The sequence below is a fragment of the Rhinatrema bivittatum genome, chromosome 4 (genome assembly GCF_901001135.1).
Source record: "Rhinatrema bivittatum chromosome 4, aRhiBiv1.1, whole genome shotgun sequence".
In the NCBI taxonomy this organism is placed as follows: Eukaryota; Metazoa; Chordata; class Amphibia; order Gymnophiona; family Rhinatrematidae; genus Rhinatrema; species Rhinatrema bivittatum.
The window spans coordinates 178111438-178127860 of NC_042618.1; the positions used below are offsets into that span (position 1 = coordinate 178111438).

General features: G+C 42.1%; 1 long non-coding RNA gene across 7 annotated transcripts in view; it reads left to right on the forward strand.

Moving 5' to 3' along the window:
- Positions 1 to 16423, forward strand: part of LOC115090336 — a 74451-nt gene that overhangs the window by 16278 nt on the left and 41750 nt on the right. For 3 of the 7 annotated variants that reach the window (XR_003856377.1, XR_003856382.1, XR_003856376.1), the window contains exon 2: positions 4832 to 5107. The exons of the other annotated variants lie outside the window; for them this stretch is intronic. This is a non-coding gene — a long non-coding RNA (uncharacterized LOC115090336). The remainder of the gene's footprint in view (positions 1 to 4831; positions 5108 to 16423) is intronic. 7 annotated transcript variants of the gene reach the window in all.

Here is a 16423-nt window from a genome sequence, read left to right on the forward strand (position 1 = left end):
ACGTGACGCGGCGTCATGTGATTCCCCGCGCGATCGCTCCGGGACCCTTGTTGCACCCAAAAGGAACTTTTGGCCAGCTTGGGGGGGTCAGGAGGGTACTCCTGACCCCCCCCCCCAAGCTGGGTACTCCTGACCCCCCCCCCAAGCTTGGGGGGGGGGGGTCAGGAGTACCCAGCTTCTGTGTCATGCCTCCTAACCCCCCCAAGCTGGCCAAAAGTTCCTTTTGGGTGCAACGAGGGTCCCGGAGCGATCGCGCAGGGAATCACGTGACGCCGCGTCACTCCGACGTGACGCCGACGTCACGTGCTCCTCGCAAAGGAGTTCAGAAATGGCGTCCTGACTCCCTGCTGTACCACCAGGGAGTTTTGGTAAGTCTTGGGGGGGGGGATTAAGGAGGGTGAGGGGTTTCAATTTTTATTTAGGATCAACAATCGCGATTTCCAACTTATTCAACATAGCTATGTTGAATAAGTTGGAAATCCGATCGTTTTCGCCTTATCACTTTTTTAAGTTAAAAAAAAAAAAAAGTTGCGTTTTACATTTAAGTTCAAAACGAATGCACACCCCTAATGTGTATATTTTATCTGTAAAAGTAAATAAGAGTTCCTTGCATAAGTCCCTTTTACCTGCATAAGTTGGCCAATTTAAAAAAATGCAACGCATTAAGGAAATTAACCAGTTAACCTATTAGTTTACCAGTTCACACAGTCCTTCTCCAGATCATTAAGACCCTTCTGGTTCTTCAGTGTGAACTATCCCAGTCCACCCAGACCTCCTACCCTGTCAGAATTACACAATAAATACATTTAATATCATTAACATCAGATAAACATCAGGTGTAAAAATACACAAGTAAGTTGGAAAATGTATCTTTGTAAGTACTTTTAAAATAGTAACTTATGCATGTAACTGTTAGACCGCCCCTTTTTTACTAGGGATTTGCATTCATTTCAAACAAATTTTAAAAAATGTGATGAATAAGGACAATTTGTTTTATTTGGCAGCCCCCCAAAATGAATTCCCCCTCCCCCCGCCAATGAAACAAACCTTATTCATTGCCTTTGAAGGGAATGTTTCAGGCTTGGGCCTAGGCAGAGGCCAGGGCCACATCTAGGGCATAGGCTGAAGCCAAAAGCAGGGGCCACAGCCTATGCCAGAGTGTGATACCAGACCCTTAGCCTAAGCCTAGGCCCAAAGCAGGGGCCTCACCTAGGGTAAAGGCCGAGGCCCAAAGCAGGTGCCATGGCCTAAACCCAAGTGCGATGCTGGAGTCTTGGCTGAGGACCGGACTAATTCTGGGGCCTTAACAGAGATCCGAGCCCACCCCCAGAAACAATAACTTACCTGATCCAGGCCAGGTCATGATGCCTGGGTCTCAACCCAGGCCGGAGCTCGGGCCCATGGGCCATGGGTTGAGCCATGGCTCAGCCTGGAGGCCAAGTTGCAATGCCAGGGCCTCAGTCCAGACCCAGGCCCAACACCAGGGCCTGGCCCAGAGGCAGGGGAGCGATACTTGGGTCTCAGCCTAGGCCAGAGTCCAGGCCCAGGCCTAATGCCACAGTCCGGCCCAGAGGCTGGGACCCAACACAAGAGCCTGAGCCCGGACTCAGGCTCAATGCATTCACCAAAGCGGATGGCACAATTTTGATATATGGCATTGTACAGCATTGCCGTACATCAAAATGGTGCCATCCACTGGGGTCAGCTTACAAAGAAAGAAGACAAAAGAGGACCACGTTATCAAAGCTTCGCGGCCTGGGCTCTGGGCCTGGGCTCTGGGCCTGGGCTTGACCCTAGGCTGAGGCCTAGGCATCAGTACCCAGCTTCTGTGTCAGGCTTCAGTGTTGGGCCTGGGTCCGGGTCGAAGCCCCGGCATTATGTTCCAGTTTTTGGGCCACAGCATTGGGCCTTGACCCAGGATCTGGTCAAAGCCTTGGCCTCAGGTAGGCTAATGCCGAGGTCAAGGCGACCTACCACAACCTCAGGCTATGCAAGGATCCCCACTGGACTGGGTAAGTGGGGGCTGGAGGAGGATCCTGGCTTTGGCATTTTTCCAGGTGGGTAGGAAGCCCCTTTTTTGTTTCTTTGTATGTTTTTGGGGTTTGATATTTTTTAAAAAGTTTTATTTGTTTTTTTCACATGGAGAAAATGAATGAAACATTCCACGAACCGAAATTCGTGAGAAAAATATTCCCAAAAACAAACCGAAAAACAAAAATTAATTTTTTTTTCCTGCACACCCTATTTTTTATATGGATATGTGTGTGCATGAAAGTGAACATACACACATTTTCTACTTTTATAAAACACAGAATGTGTGAGTATAGGCTCTTTATGTGCATACATTCCATTTTTACGCATGCATCATTTTTTACAATTCACCTTTAAATGTTTATTCCAGTTGGCTAAATAAACCAAACCAGAATATTAAATAAATAAATATTAATTAAATATTAATTCATATAAATTAAATATTAAACAAACAATCTTGGAAAAATAAACCTAGACACAAAAAAATTTAATATTTTGCCTCTACACATCCCTAGTAAGGATACTCATTCTTTTGTAGCTCTGTTTGACTCCTGAGTCTATTTTAACAGATATTCTTTCTATTTGAAAAGTGTTTGAAAAGATGGTTGTAAATGTTTAACTGAAAAGTGCTCACATAGAGGCCAATTTTAAAACATGGACGTGCATGTGGTTTCCGGTGCACGTACATGGACAAGCCGATTTTTATAACATGCGTGCATCGCCGGGACAGCATCTAATGGCTCTGTCCCATCCCACCCCTTTTAGCTGGCCCGGCACTTCTGCGTGGCTGGGCCATTTTGAAAATGTGCATTGCGCACGCAGGGCCCAGCCACGTGCATGACCCCTGATTTTTACGTGCACAGGGCTTTTAAAATGTGGGCGTAAAGTCGTATTTACTAACAATACCAATGTATAGGATTAATGCACTAGCATGTTTCAGTATCATAATGTTTTTTATCATGGTTTAATTTCTCCTATATCCACCACATTTTTTCTACCTTTGTCCTAGAGCTAATAAGCTGTGATGTTTTATTGCAGGAGGGGTCCCACTATTGAGAGACTGTTGCCACAGTAGAGGGGCACCTCCTCTGAAAAAACATACTGCACTATGGCATGTTCTTTTGTCTTGCGGCCAAATACCATGGGAAAAAAGAATGCACCTAGTGGCCCTTTAACTTGAATGGTGGCCTCAACCTCAAAGGATCGTCATCGCCTTAAAGGGCTACCCTCAAAAAAAGTCTCGTGGCCACTTGGGAAGGTTGAGCAGGGGTCAAAGATGACCCTATCTTAACCCGGGCAGCCATTCGAGAAAGTCTTGACTTCCCCAAAGTGCGAGTCAGCAGTTGATTTCAGCCTACACATCCTCAGGATCCATCATGATATTAGGGGGAAATCCCATTGTGAACCTGGAAGAAGGAGTTCCAGTCTTACCAGGGAATGAGGCATCTCTCAGCCCTCTTGACCAGTGGTTACTACCGGCCAAGAGGTGTATGTCTTGCGGAACTGCCGAAAAGTACTCTGATGTTCTCAGTGTGATGGAGAAAAGGGGGGGGGGGGGCACTGCAAGATTGGTGCCATAGCTATTCTTGAATGCACTCTGGTGAGTCCCTTTTGATTCCATCTAAACCCTCGACTGTGACTTTAGATGCCCTGTGGCACCTTACTGCTAGTTTTGGGACTTCAATTAAGAGCTGCTCAACTAACATTGACTCTTTAGCTTCCAATTTGGCGCCCTCTATTAAGAAGTATGAAGAGCTCATCTTAGAGGCCCCAAATATTATCCATGGGCTAGAGATGGACGTTACCAATTTACAGAGTTTTAATGCTTTGGTGACAAAAGACAGTAATACATTGTGGAGACATATTGAGACCTTTGAAAACCAACTTAGGCATTTAAATCTTTAGTTGGTTAATTTCCCAAAGATTATCGCTGAAAAGCCATATGTGACTTTACCGAAATACTTCCTTGATACTCAAGAATATGAAGTATTTCAAGTTCCCTCTGTTAATAAGGTCTTTTTTCCACTAACGTCTCATTCTCCTTCATCACAAGCTCAATTTGGTCAAGTTTCTTCAGAATTTAATCTGACAAATTTTTTGAAAAACACCTCTGGTACAGAGGTTATTAAGCACTCTATTCCTATTGACTCGTTTGGTATGGAGCAAGATCTTAGAATGATTTTCAGGTTGTATTTCAGGAATCTAATATAGCTTGAATAACTCAAGAACATAGAAGGAAATTTCTTGCTTTAAGACAGAGACTGTAGCTTTGGGGGCTTCTTTCATGCTTCTCTCACTATCTCTCTCTCTCCCTTCTAGGGTGAGGGCATTATGGCTAGTCTCTTTCTCCTTCAAAACAACTAAACCCAGCATGGGCAAAAACATTGCAATGTGCAATAAAGCCCTAATGCAACCTATTGCATGGCTTAACACTAATGAAAAAGGTGCAGTTAAAGCCGTGCAAAAGGGCTTTGCAAAACAGTGAACCCAACCCACTCCTCCTCTTTTTCTGATTTGCATTCCAACATTTGTTATGGTGCTATACCATGCGTTAAATGTGTTTTCTCATGCGTTAAAGGTGCTTAACGCATGCAAAAACGCTATTTGATAAATGACCCTGATAGCATAAGAACAACAGGCAGGAATCAAGTTAGTTGCATCTCAACACACCCACCAAACCCTATTTCCCCCCCACCCTCCGTTCCCCGGCATTTGTCAAGGGAGTTTGCTCCATTTTATAACTATATTGATTTTTTTTGTCATTCAGATAAAAAACACATTTTGAAGTTTGCTATTATAGAAATCTACTAGCCTCTGTTGTAGGCGAGGAGACAACATGAAGGGGTTTCTGCTACTCCACTATCTGTCGCATCAGAAAGGTGAAATTCCAGTGGGTGCCAACAGCTTTAATCAGATACTTGTGAACATCCTGAATTCCTCTTGCTTCACACAGAGAAGCTGCCCTCCCTTTATGCTCCGATGAAAATGCCCTGCTATTTTCCTGCATCTCTCTATCAGGTCCTGGACTGGATTCCCATCGTCCTTGGCCCAGGCTCAGGGCATCCCTCACTGCCAGGTACAACGTATACAAAGCTATGGATCCCCCAAAAGCCCTCATCTTCCATTGCCCTTATCATATTTTCCCCACTGTCTTCAACAAAGAACCCTACATGAAGACTCCTGCCTCTCTGGTCTAGCTGTCAATAGGGGTGTTCAGGGGGATAGTTTTTGTTTTGCTTTGTTTTTTAAAAAAAACAACGTTCATTTCTTTTGTTTCATGCTACATTTTTTGCTTAATTTTTCTTTTATTTTTTAGTGTACACTAATTCAAACAGTGCTCACTATTTTAATTACTACATGCTAATTCAAATAATCGGACTGTTTGGATTAGTGTGCATGTATAGTGGCATACCGTGTGTCAGCCTTGGGCAGAATTGGTGATAATATTTGTATTATTACAGCACACAGCATGTAATTTCTAATGCACTAAGGGCCTCATTTTCTAAAGTATCGCAGGCCTGCGATACTTTAGAAAATCGCACTAATGGGGGGGCGGGGGCCGAAGGTGTAGTTATTGGGCGTGAAATAGAGAGCGAAAAGGGCCTTACCTTTTCGCTTGGCGCGCTGTCCTCGCGAAGTCGACCCCGGTGACGGCCCCGACTCCTCCTCTTCCGGGGCAGACTCCGCCCCGATTTCAGTAGCACAGGCCTGCGCTATTTTCGCCAGCTATCGCAGGCTTGCGCTAACAGCGCAAGCCTGCGATAGCTTTGGAAAATGAGGCCCTAAGTGATGTTGTTCTGATTTTAAAGTTGGACTTTGACTAAGCTGCATTTTGATTTGTATTCCCCATCCCTAATGTATACAAAATCTGTAGCATGTGATCCTGATTGATATCTTCCGAACTAGCAGAGAACATGTTCTTGCTAAGGTTCTGCAGTATTGCTATACTTTCACCACTGTTTTTAACCTTCAGAATTAAGAGAGAAAGTCAGCATTTCATAAACTGTCTTAATTGAAAAGTTATATTGAAAGGGGTACATATGAGCCAAAGACAAGATGGCTTCCTGAACTTTCTGCTCCTCCTGGATTTGTTTATTTAGATTTATTTAGATTTTAATATTCTGCTTTTCAAAGTGGATTACATTCAGGTACTGTAGGTATTTCCCTATCCCCAGAGGGCTTACAATCATTTAGATTTATCATTTTGCAAGAATAGTGCCTGCGCAAAAAAAAAAAAAAAAAAGGAGAGACTCTTTATACCACTGTAGGAGGGGAAACGTAACTTGAGGTGAGGTTTTGGTGGTGGCCTAGGTTTTGAGGGGCAGTTTTACATGCACAGTCAGAGGTACGAACAGCAAGGTACACATCAGTGAAGATTTGATGTGATTTGGAGTGAGGAAGGGTACACAAAGATGAGATTTGTACAATGTAATCTCAACCTAGCTTGATAGCAGATAGATAGAGATTGCATCAAACTAGGTCAAGAGTACATTGCAGGGGTGGATTGGCCTATCGGAGGATCGGGCATCCCCCTGTGGGTCAGTCGCTCTGGTCATGTGGTCTGCTGAGCGAAGCCGCAACAGAGCCGCACTCGGCCGACCATGGGGTATCTCCTGGGCTGGTTTTGCCGAAAATCCCCGGGCTGATCTTTTCCTGGAATCTGCCCATGGTACATTGTACAAATCTTATCAAATCTTCACTGATGTGTACTCTGTACTGTGCTATTCATACCTCTGACTGTGCATGTAAAACTGTCCCCGAATACCTAAGCCACCACCAAAACCTCACCCCGAGTTACTGATTGCCCCTCCTACAGTGATTATAAAAAGTTGACTAATTTGTGTGCCCCTAGAGGCTCTCTCTCTCTCCCTTCTCCTCCCCTGCCTGAAATGGGATTTGCAGCTTTTAGTGCAAATCCCATTTCGGGCATATCGCATAGTATAATACCAGGAAAAAAGGTGGTTATTTCTGGTGTTAAAATCTGCAATAATGTGTGTTACGCTATTGCACACGATGCTAAGAACCCCTCATTTTAATTTAGTCTGCCCAAATTCCTCCCATTTGGGAAAAATTTTAAAATTTGCATATGTACCTCATCACTCATTATTTATCACAGACATTAAGGCCCTAATACCCATGCTAAAGCCCTAATGCCATTTGAAAAATGACCCTGTAAGTCTGTACCTAAGGCAACAGAGGGTAAAGTGACTTGCCCAAGGTCTCAAGGAGCCACAGTGGAACTTGTCTTCCCAGAGCATAGCCTGCTATTCTAACCACTAGGCTACTCCTCCTTTGACTGTGGGAGGCAGGGGGGATGAGCATGTAGGAATGTGTAAGTTGTGTGGTATGGAGTGTAGAGGATTGTGTGTGTGTGTGAGAGAGAGAGGTTGTGTGAGTATGTGATGGATGGGTGTGAAGGTGTGTCTTTGGGTTTATGAAGTATATGTCTGGGGTATGGTTGTGGGGTGCGTGTATGAGTGTAGGTGTTTTTGGGTCCTGATGGCTACCAGTGACTGTGCCACTTTCTGAGAATCTACCCATGTGTCTCATGAGATTCACTACCTTTGCACCCAACAGGGAAGTTCACATTTATTTTTTTTTAATTTGATTTCCCACATTTCCTTTATATTGTACATCAAACCATTTCTGTCTGTGAAATGATGAGTAGCCTGAAGTGAGTGAAATAATGACACACACACACACACACACACACACACACACACCAGTACTGAGATTAAAAACTACTAGGGCAGGCACTGAGCTCAGTGCCACAGGATAGAGCACAGTGGCACACACATACACACTGACACTTTAGCTATGTGTACTGTGAGTGCAGTGCTTCAGCAAATAACCGGACACAGAATAAGTAATTAATTTCTCAAAAAAGCCAAACAGTGACATCATAGAGCGTCACACTAAAGGTAAGGCAGAGTAGACAGTAACAGTGTGAAGAAACTTACTCTGCAGAGTGGAAGCATGTATGTACTAGGAGCGCTGGTCTTTCTGTCCATGAAATGAGTGCCTTAAAGTGGGTGAAATAATGACACCAGCACCAGCAGTGTGTTAATGTAACTAGGACCGACAGTGAGGCCAGTGGGCCACTGGCCACAGGGAGGAACACTTCCCCCCCCCCCCCCCCCCAGCACACACACTGACACCTGCTATGCATGCTTCTGCAAGAATCAATGACTACAGACACAAATAAAGTAATTTTTAACACTAAAGGTAAGGCAGACAGTGACAGTCAGCTATATGTTAAGAGATGCAGCAGTGAGTGACTGCCTGCCTGCAGTGCCCTACTACTATTGCCTATTGTCTGTGCCTAAATACCTACTGCCCTACCTGGTCTAGTGCCTTACAAGATTGACACAAAATCATATCAATTATCAATTAATGCAATGATTAATCTGAAATCACAATAATTATCTCTCCTAAAAGAGAATGTGCTAGTGCTGTTGCCTCCTCAATTCCCACAAAGGAAAGCAGCAGACAGCCAGAGCCCCATTTTATATATCTAGTATCAAATTAGGGAATAAAAGAAACATATGGTTGGTAGCTTCAAACTATACTTTTGCCACTTACCATGTCCCTTGTAAAAAAAACAAAAAAAAAAAAAAAACCCAAAGCAGAATTGACAGGATCGCACTATGCATTTCCCAAAATGCCAGGCCCCTTCCCAAAAGACAATGGATTGGAAAATTCAAAAAATGTACTTGCTTATTGACAAGGTGGCATTTTTTCCCACAGTTCACTTCGAAACCTTGGCAACACAACAGTTATAGTAGAGAGAGAGCCAATGAGAATGAAGAAGCACACTGTTCCCCCCCCCCCTGCTTAGATTTAATCTGACTGTAACATTTTAATATGCACTATTGATTTTAGTTGCACTATTTTAAACAATGCATACTAAATGGAAATAGTGTGCAATAAAATCAATAGTGCACACTAATACATAAAAAAAACTCCACAAAATTTCATTTTTATATTTTTGTTAACGTTTTATTTTATAAATGATATGAAATAATATAACAATGTCGGTGACATTGTCTATGTCATTAAAAAAAACCAAAAACATATCATTAGCTGCTAACTTTCCAGCATCTTTCTTATGGCTGATATAATATTGCATGAGGAATGAGAGCTATCCATTACTTAGGTGTGCAACACAATAAATCTGAACCCTGATTCTTGGTCCCTGCTAGAGATGAATGCTGCCTACACTTTTCTCAGCAGGTCCCAACAGTGTGATGTCAGGGAGAGGTAAGCATGCATAGCATTAGTGCTGATCCAGATATCGCTGTGAAGCACACACTACTTCCCTCTGCCTTAGGCAGCTGTACCTGCAGGCAACTACGGCATTGGTTGTACAGGGTGAGGCTAATCTACCTACTAAATATAGTCATGGAGAGCACTTTATAATTGGAGACTAACACATGAAGCAGATGCTTAAAGCCCAGATTCTCCAGTGCCTTGTTATCAAGGGCAATCATTTCCCTAATGTACCTCTTTACTACTTTTGATGTGCCTGCCTCTTGCCATTGGATAATGATACGAACATTACTCTATTTCCTCTGTGGTAAATTGCTGCTGTAGACACATAACTGGGGACTACTGATCTGCCACCTGACTGGTAGAAGAGGCCATAGGATCAACTTGGGGAAATGTCTTCTCCTTTTCAACCCCTTTCCTCTGGCTTTTGCTTTGAGTGGCAGAGGGGGGTCTCCAGGCTAATTCTGCCACCCTCTCCTGATGCCAATGCTAGTGGGTGCTACTTCTGCAGGAGATACAATATACCAGCATTTGGCAAATGCCCCAGTAAGTTCCCTTACTGCAATTAATACACTGAGCAAAATACAGGTCGTCCCTCACTTTAAAGTGATTTCAGACCAAGGATGTCTTACGCAATCACTTCTATGCATCTTTGGGGGCTGATGCTGGCACTGGAGCTTAGGTTGATAGTGACCTTAATGAAAAATACCATAAGCATCACTCACACTATCTGCACAGTCTGCTCTTCCTGGGGAGTTGCTCTCAACACCATCAGTATCAACTATATCCCCCCTCATCTCATTGGAGTCTAAGATGCAACTGACTAAACTTCCTAAATTTTCTTCATCTATTAGCTCTTCAATTTCTGAATCAAAGAATTCTAGACAAGATTCTTCCTCAGAATCAGTTATTGAAAATAGTGCCTCCATTGCCTCAAAAGCAGTAACCTTAGAATAGCATATTGCCAGTTGTTAGTGTTGCACTTCTACAGCCCCTGTCCTTGCCCCTGCCCTGCTATTGCCAGCCTCACAAGGCTCTCTCACCTTTTGCCCCTGCTCCAAAACAAGAGGGAAAGGAACAGATGGCAATGGTTCCCATAGCTGAAGTCATTATTTCACTCACTTCAAACCTCTTATTTCACAGACAGAAAGACCAGTGCTCCTAGTACATACATGCTTCCACTCTGCAATTTCATTTTTTTATGGCTTGAGCTAGCTTCCACTGTTGGCATTCAGCAGGCAAAAATGATCATCAAACCTTCTTTACTGCTGCTTCCCACCTGGGAATGCAAATACTCTCCTGCACCATATGCTTAGTCTATAAAAAGTAAGAAACCACCTCTTGCAGAAAATAAAAAAATATAGGGAAACTGATCTTAAACAACTTGTGCTATGAAAGAACCTAAAACATACAGACTATAAAGCTCAATTGCTACAAAATGTTTGAACTTATATTGCTCAAGAAAATAAAAATTTGGGCACACTGAAAGGAATCATCATACCTTGGAAACCATAAAGGACTTGTTTAAAGGCTAAGAGGCACATGCCATTTCTGATTATCTTTAATGAGCACAAAGCACACAAATATGTCCCTGTATAAATTTAACATCAAATGCTTAAAAACAAAATGTGACCAAAACAAATGATAACAAAGATAAAGTTACCTTAAGAAACGTTTTAGAGATATCAGGGACTCTCACAACATAGAAAAAACCAACAGCTTGTTGTTCAGGAAACTGCAGAAAGATGCATCTTTTCTGATACCTCTACATGATTGATACTGACTCCCATGGGAGCCTTCAGAAGGCAAATTTATGTGTATCCAAGGTGCCATTCTGTCCAAGTCCTTAAAATATATTAAAACAATATAGAAACTAAATTTAAAATTAATAAAAAATATTGAAGGGGATGAGATAAAAACAGCAAGGGAGAATGAAGGGCAGGGAGGTTACAAAAGAAGGGGGTGGGGTGGGAAAGGAAAATAAAAAGGGGACTGGGGAAGGAAAGAAGAAGGAAAAAAGATGGAAAGGAAGGACAAGAAAGGAGGAGGTGAAGAGGGAGAGAGAGAAGGGTGGAAGGAAGGGGAAGAAGGGAAGGAAGAAGAATGGGAAGGAGAAATGAGGGGAGAAGGGGAGGGGTAGGGAAGGGTAAAATAAGAAAGAGGAGAAAAATAAACCAAAAAGGGGAGGGAGAGGGGGAAGGGGTGCGATGAGGAATTAGGGGAGGTGAGGGGAAGAAGCAGGGGATGGGGAAAGGAGAAAGATGAGAAGGAAAGTGGAGGGAAATGATGCCAGGAAATGGACAGGAAATGGGGGAAGGGGAAGGAGGGGAAAAAGTAAAAAAAAAAAAAAGGGAGAGGAAGAGAGAGGAAAGAAAAGGGCAATGAAGAATAGAAAGAGAATAAGTAAATGGGGTATTGCCTCATATCTCTCTATATATCTATCTATATATATGTGTGTGTTTCTACATGCATGCATTCATACACTTCTGCATACATGCATGATATAAACATACAAATACATCTATGTAATAAAAATGCAAAAGACATGAAAAGTACCAAAAATATAGACCAAGTAGATAAGAAAAAAATAATTAAAAAAACAAGCATTTTTTTTTAAAAAAAATTATCTAAGTAAGAAGGGGCTTGTAACAAAAAGGAGGTCATAATGAAAAAAAATAATTAAACTAAATAAAAACAGTCAATAACAGTCATTTTTTTATGAGACCATTAATGCAAGGTGGCTTAAAGTGCCCTAATCTGCAAAATTATAATTTATCTTGTATACTAAAACATGTTAAAGACTGAAGTTTGATATAAATGACAACTCCCCTCTAGAATTTATGTAAGAATGGGTCTTCCCATATTCTTTACATAATGTTCTACAAGTTGGAACAGAGGAATTGCCTAATAAATTTTAAAAATAATTTACAGGTGGTATCTTGCAGAAAGACTTGGCAACTGATAAGCAAGAAGCTTCATAGGAGATGTGCTGTTGTAGTGAAACCTATGTCATTTATTTTACTCTTTCAAATTTTTGTTCTGGGGACAAAACCCCCCAGTATAATAAACCAAAACGAAAGCAAGTTAGGTGGAAGAACAAAGTTCCTAAAGAGGGCACCAATAACATTATGGCAGATGGGCATTTGGCAGCAAGTTCCCTATAGTGGTATAGTAGCTAGACAGGTAGGTATAAGGCAGCAAGTCCATGGTAGGAGAAACTTGTTTCTTTTGTCTTTTTTTTCACATTTTTGTTCTATGGACAAAACACCCCCAGAAGAACCAACAAATAAAAAGAGTGGGAGAACCAGACTGGGATCATTGTGGAAGGGTTAAAACAAAACAAAGAATTACAAAATGGGTGGAGGGCAAGGAGAGATTTTTAAAAATTGTTTTAATTTTTTTCTGAGGGAAACCAAACACCCCAAGTACAACCAAGAAACAAACAACACCATAACAACATGGAAGCACCAAAACCCCCATGCACATAATTAGGCAATGGTATAGCAGATAGGTGGAGCAGAAGCAATGGTGGTATTAGGGGTATTCAAAAAAAGACCTGTTATATGGATGTCAATAATCTGAGTGTACCTTCATACGATGCTGTAAAAAAATACGGCTATCGTGACTGTGAAGCCTATGTGTAGGCTTTAAAAATCATTAGGTACCCCAGTGTTGGCATGCAAACTTTTGTAGTGCTCACTGTCCACTGTGCAATTGTTGCTAAAATGATCACGTGGATACTGTTGCAATATTCACTTATCTCAAAATTGTAGTCGGTCTTGCCTCAGCCGACATCCTGATGTTTCGGAGGCTGGCTCCTTCTTCAAGGGCTGGATATGCGCAAGAGAGACCGGTATTCCAGTGAAACATTAGATGTTGTGACAGTGAATTTGATTACTGTGCCAGCAATGTTCAACTTGTTAAGTTTGTTTAGCGGTCTGTGAAGCTCCGTGAAAAACAAGCGGCTGCTCCCACGACTCTGTGCTGGCAGTCGTGGGAGCAGCCGCTTGTTTTTCACGGAGCTTCACAGACCGCTAAACAAACTTAACAAGTTGAACATTGCTGGCACAGTAATCAAATTCACTGTCACAACATCTAATGTTTCACTGGAATACCGGTCTCTCTTGCGCATATCCAGCCCTTGAAGAAGGAGCCAGCCTCCGAAACATCAGGATGTCGGCTGAGGCAAGACCGACTACAATTTTGAGATAAGTGAATATTGCAACAGTATCCACGTGATCATTTTAGCAACAATTGCACAGTGGACAGTGAGCACTACAAAAGTTTGCATGCCAACACTGGGGTACCTAATGATTTTTAAAGCCTACACATAGGCTTCACAGTCACGATAGCCGTATTTTTTTACAGCATTGTATGAAGGTACACTCAGATTATTGACATCCATATAACAGGTCTTTTTTTGAATTCATAATTTTTTCATGTTATATTGTTTGGGTTTATAAATTTAGCAATTTGGTATTAGGGGTATGACATGTAGGCTGTGCTAGCAAATCTCTAATGGTGGAATTAGGGGCAAGGCAGGTGGGCTTGTGCCAACAAGTACCCTATGGTGATATATGGGGCATGGCAGGTAGGTATGTGCCAGCAAGTACCCTATGTTGGTATAAAGGGAATGGCAGGTAGGCAATGTACCAGCAAGTCCCCCATGGTAAAATTAGGGGCATGGCAGGAAGTCATGTGCCAAAAAGTCCCCTATATTAAATATTAAGGATGATAATTAAATGACCATCACATAGGCATGGAATTTGCACAAATGTGTGTCTTGATCCCTTCAATGTGCTCTCAGATATAATCATCAGTCAAGAAGTGCTTGTTACTAGGGGTGTGCATTTGTTTGCAATGTATTGGCAATCCGCAACGTATATGCCATATTCGTTGTATTCATGGGAGTCATGAAACGTATGGCGAACACCAGAAATACAACGTATCACTAACAAATAAACCCCCACCCTCCTGACCCCCCCCCCCCCCCCAAGACTTGCCAAAAGTCCCTGGTGGTCCAGCAGGGGTCCTGGAGCGATCTCCTGCACATGGGCCATCGGCTGCCAGTATTCAAAATGGCGCCGATAGCCTTTGTCCTTACTATGTCACAGAGGCTACTGGTGCCATTGGTCGGTCCCTGTCACATGGTAGGAGCACAAGATGGTGCCGGCCATCCATTGCTCCTACCATGTGACAGGGGCTGACCAATGGCACCGGTAGCCCCTGTGACATAGTAAGGGCAAAGGCTATCGGTGCCATTTTGAATACTGGCAGCCGATGGCCCGAGTGCAGGAGATCGCTCCAGGACCCCCGCTGGACCACCAGGGACTTTTGGCAAGACTTGGGGAGGTCAGGAGGGTGGGGGGTTGTAGTTAATTAAATGGGTTTTTTTTGGGAAATGAATACATATGTAACTAATGAACGGATCGGGGTCCCCCGAGAACGGATGCAACTGATTTGGGTCCCGACGAATACGAATACCAAATGTGACAAATCCATCCCTGCTGCACATCCCTACTTGTTACAGCAAGTATAAAGCAAAATTATATCTTTTAAAATGTTTTCTTTTGAATATAAAATATTTCATAAAGTCTTTACATTTTCTGCTTCATATAATGCATGAGGGTTTGTACTTATGTCAAATGCCATTCAAATTATGTGCGGACAACATAGAATTCCTTGAACATTGTTGTTCACTAGTAAGTGTCTGACCTGACACTGCAGTGTTTTGAAAGGACGTTTTTTTTTCAGGGGAAATGATACTTAAGTCTCAAGGTTCCCAGAATCGGCAAGATGTATCTAGCACCTAACTGAAAAGAAACTTCAAAAATTGTAAACACATCTCAGAAAAGTTTCTTTCTCATAAAACATGGTTCATCTTTCTCATATCACATTCCACAGACTTTCTCATAAAATGAACCATATTAAAAGAACTTAGTTGTATATTTGAAAAAACACACAACAGATGGCAGGTCACCTTCTACACTTCTCAAATTGGCTTACCACAAAAATGCAGTGGAACCGTTGCCATTTTTAAAAGAAAAATGTTGTGAGAATTGCGCTGTCAATCAACATAGGAATCATCTGACAACAAAGAAAGTAACACTGAAAACAAATTTACAGAATATGCCAGTCTGTTTTATCATGGAGGTCAGATGGTTCTATGATTTTAAGAATAAAAATCCAAAAATATTCACGCCAGTTAAGAAGCTGTATAATACAGCCTCGTCGTGGTGGAGGAGAGATGTATTCTAATATTGTCCAAGAAAGGTTGGAAAACTGAAGACCTGCTGCAATGCAATGGGTATCTATGGGAGCATGCTCATCCCCAGTGTGTAGATGACTTTGATTCTTGATGAGTCTCATCTTCACTGGTCTTGTAGTATATCCTATATATGATTTTACCCATAGGCATTGTAATAAATAAATAACATTGCATGTAGTGCAATCTGTCTTATGCCATCGTTTCACAACAAAGCCCATCTCTAGATGTTGCCATTCTTGTCCAGACATGGTGGTATCACACATGTCATAATTTCCACATGCTGTAAGTCCCATTACATCTATCAAGGAATTAAGACTGTCAAATACAGCTACCCTTACCAATCCTTTGGTTAATATTTTGCCCACATATAAAAGAAAATATGGGGGGCTTGTTAAAGATTGAATTTGCTCTCAAGGTAAGCCAATTCTGGTTGATGACCCTCTTGAATTTATCTGCCAGGTGGAATATCTAAATACACATACAGTCGTCGTTCCTGATCAGAAACCATACCCAGGAATGTGCATGTTTCATGGATTTCCTGTGATATTTGAATGGCTTTTAAACTCGAATAAAGGGGAAACCCGACAGTCGCTCAGCAGCGCATTGTTCGGAGAGAGGTATCTTCAAAGGATACTAATGATGCATTAGAATTAGGGCATCCCGACAGTGAGGTTCCAATAATTAGAAAAATAGTCCAAGTGCCTGTAACTAAAAACTCACCTGAGCTAAAAAATTCTAACTTATCCCTATCAATTAAAAAGCAGAATGAAAATACAAACAAAAAACAAACTTTGAAATGTTTGTATGCTAATGCCAGAAGTCTAAGAAGTAAGATGGGAGAATTAGAATGTATAG